Consider the following 3713-nt stretch of genomic DNA (forward strand, 5'->3'; position numbering starts at 1 on the left):
TGACGAATATCTACCATTCATATTTTTCTAAATCAGCACTCACTACACTAATGTCTCTAAGCAACTTTCTATGACAGTGTGTATATGTGCATGTGTCCCTATACTAACATACAATACAATAATTGTTTCATGTTGCAGCCACACAATATAAGTTGACTTACTTGGAGTCCTTAGCACTCAGCAGGTTTTCATCCTCCAACATTCAGTCTAGTTACGCTAGCCAATACTGTAGTTATCCATATAGTATACTCGAATTAATTATGACACTCATAATTCATTATTATTATTTTAGGCAGTTTGGTCATTTTAATAAAAATCATTTGTAAGGATTAATGATCCTTATTTGGTTTTTAAACCCATTAAGGAAATTCATAAAAAAATATTTGAGACTAAACCCTAAGTCTCGGGGAGACCTATCCTATGGTTTCGATACCTAGGCTCGGGTATCAAAATAGTATTTTCCCACAATCAGCTAAAAATCTTGTTCTTTAAATGCATCGCTATTGACCCGTACTTTCAACAAGTCGGTTAAATATATGGAAGATTTTAGCCGGTATTATATCTAGAAAATACTAATTAATTCCTTAATTATGTTTAAATAAAATAAACTCTTAATTTTCCTTTTATTTTTCTTAAGGTTTTAATCTCTAAAAACTGTTTTAAGAAAAATAGCCTAATATATCTTAATTAGGAAAACTGTTAAAAATTTCCCATCTTGACTAGTTAGTTTTCCAAAATCAATTAATCAAGTTAACTTACTAGAAAATAATTCACTTAATCATTTTCTCAAAATATAGGGTTTTAAACCCTCTTTTAATTTATTAACTATTAATAAATTAAACCTTTTATTTTTAAAAAGAATAAAAATTCTTTAATAAAAATAATTCACACTATACTCAAAGTGGTAATTTTAGTCAAAATATGTTTTCAAGACTTACCAAGTTTTTATCTTGCAATAAGCAAAATTTTACTTTTTACCTTAAGTTCCAAAATCTCATTTTTGCACTAAGTGTGAAAACCCTATTTTTTCACATTTTTAACTACATACTTTGTTAATTCATAACTTGAAATTTACTTACCCAATTGTTACCAAAATTTCCCAATTCCATTTAGGTCTTTGCAAAATCTTAGGTCAAAATAAGCATTTTTTATTGGTGAAATTATTTTCCAACAATGAGGTAAAAATAACCTTATTTGCAAGTCCTTAATTTTTCCAAACTTTGACACTTAATTACTTTCAAACCGTTCATTATTTTCTTACCAAATTTTACAGTGGAATACTAGGTTATGCCAATAATATTTCCACCAAATTTTAGAAAAAAATGGGTTCATTTGTACTATACAGTGGCTGTCCAAACTTGGTTCCAAAAATAAGAATACCAAAAAAAAAACTTTTTTTTACCTAAATTTGAAATAGCATAACTCACTCATTTTTAATCATTTTTGAGTGTTTCAAAAGCTCAATTTTATGTACTCAATCTCAACAACATCAAAATATAATTAAATTTTACAAAATCAATATACAGTGGATGTTTGACCCCTTGGAAGTCACAGCTCAAAATATGTATTTTGTTTTAGGGTTTCCAACAAAACCATTGGGGTTTTGGTCCCTATTTTTAAAAATCAACACACAAGCATAATAAAAATTATAAAAAAACTAACATAACCTTATTACATCACCAATAAGAAACTTTAAGCGTTAAATATACAAAATAATGCTTAAAAATAAAAACCCTACAACAAAAATCATAAAAAGTAAACTTTTCACCTCTTTGTTGTTCTTGCTTAAGGTTTGAATCTTCCTATTAGCTTTAGTTCCTTCAAAACCTTTCAAAAACCCTAATCAACTCCCTCCAACAGCATAGATAATTAGCTATTTGAAAATCTATGGTTAAAACTTTACAAAAGTCTAGTTCATTGAAACTTTACCTTAGGGAAAAAAAATCCTTCCTAGACCAAGGCTTAGCTTCCAAGCCTCCTTAGTGTTCTTGAGGTTGAAGATTGAGAGAAAACTTGAGAGAGCTTTCAAAAAAAATATGAGAGTGAATGAGAGAGAATTGGGGTCGGTTTTGGGGAGGGTTAGAAGAGTTTCTAAAACTCTTTAATATCTAAAACACTCAAGTGTTTTTACTATCCACTTGACTATTAACCCTAAACTTAAAATGGGATTTAAAAGTTAATTAAGTTGGTTCACACCCTTTTAAAACTTCACATGGCTGGCCACCCATTTTATTTTATATATGTTTTGTATTTTTTTTTTATAATAGTTAATAAATATTTCATAAGAAGAAAAACCCAATTTGACTTTCTATACCTTTTTCACTCTTATTAAGTTTTAAAAACAAAACATATTACATAATAGTTAAATTGAATGTCTCTCACATTTAATTTAATTAATCACGCAATAAAATTTAACCTAAGGTCCATTTATGGAATAAAATTCTCCATTTCGGTAAAATTAAGCATTTAACACAAAATGCCCTAAAATTTCCATTTTCCCTTAGGTTTATTATTTTTGACCAAACTTTAATTTTTATGAATGTATTTTATGCCCAAAATATATTTGTCATAGTGTTTCGTTTTATTTTCTGAGATTTTTACCCGATCAGGGTTTTTGTGTCGGTCCAAGACCGAAAGTCTTATCTTGACTTTTAAATCACAAAATTCATATTTTGGTTAGCAATAACTCATGGAATAATTTTCAAACAAATATAATATTATTTAAAATAATATTCTTAACTCGGGGAAAAAAATTCCGACCTAAGTCGTTTAAAGGTACTCGAAAACGCAGGACGTTACATCTCTCCTCAAGTATCAATCTGCTATTGTCCTCATCTAGTCCATTCCATTCGCATGTGGTTGTTCGCCGTCTCCTTTGTAGTGGGTGCTTCGCACTTTCTTGTCATCCTTATCATTCTTTCAAGATATAGTATGTTGAATTTCCTAGTAAGGTTGTCTTGTCCTTATTGGTGAACTTATAGCACGTAAACTTTCGTCGATGTACTCACCAAGTACAATCTTTAACCATCTAACTTCATATATGTCGTTCTTTATAGATATCAACTTCTCCCTTGTTCTTATATCCTTTTATAATAGAGGTATCCAATCCTCTTTCATACTTAATGTCATTCTTTGTTGGTTGATCATCTTGCTTCTCACTACACAAAGTCCTTTAATGCAAAGAATTACAACCGTTATGGGATTCTCTGTACCGTCTCCCATCACACCTGATCCTTGATTGACAGTCAAAGAACCTTTGGAGTCGTCTTTGTTCTTATCATTTCGTGTTGTAGCTCCTTAAAAGTGTAATCTCTATCCACTCCATCCTTTCCTCAACATCCCAGTTTTTTCGCTTCTCTTTCAAAGCCAAACTTAATTGGTAACTTTTTTTCTTATCGTCACCAAAATCCCTTATGATTCTCGACTAGCTTCTTATATGGAGTCAACTGACTCTGGCATTCCTACTAGCTCATCCAAGTTATTATTAGAAACCTTCCAACTAAGTTTCGAGCTTGCTAAATCATACGTCTACAACTTCGCATGAAAATACTTTTACCAAGTACTTGTCGGCTTTCCATCCACTTTCCGTGCTACATCCAAGTATGCTCCATCATCCTTTACAGTTTAAACCTCTGTGTCTATTGTATCCATGATTATGATTTCCTTCTCCTATCGGCTAGTCCTTATGACGACAGTTCACGGTTGACATCCGT

Source organism: Humulus lupulus, chromosome 4 (assembly GCF_963169125.1).
Source record: "Humulus lupulus chromosome 4, drHumLupu1.1, whole genome shotgun sequence".
Lineage (NCBI taxonomy): Eukaryota > Viridiplantae > Streptophyta > Magnoliopsida > Rosales > Cannabaceae > Humulus > Humulus lupulus.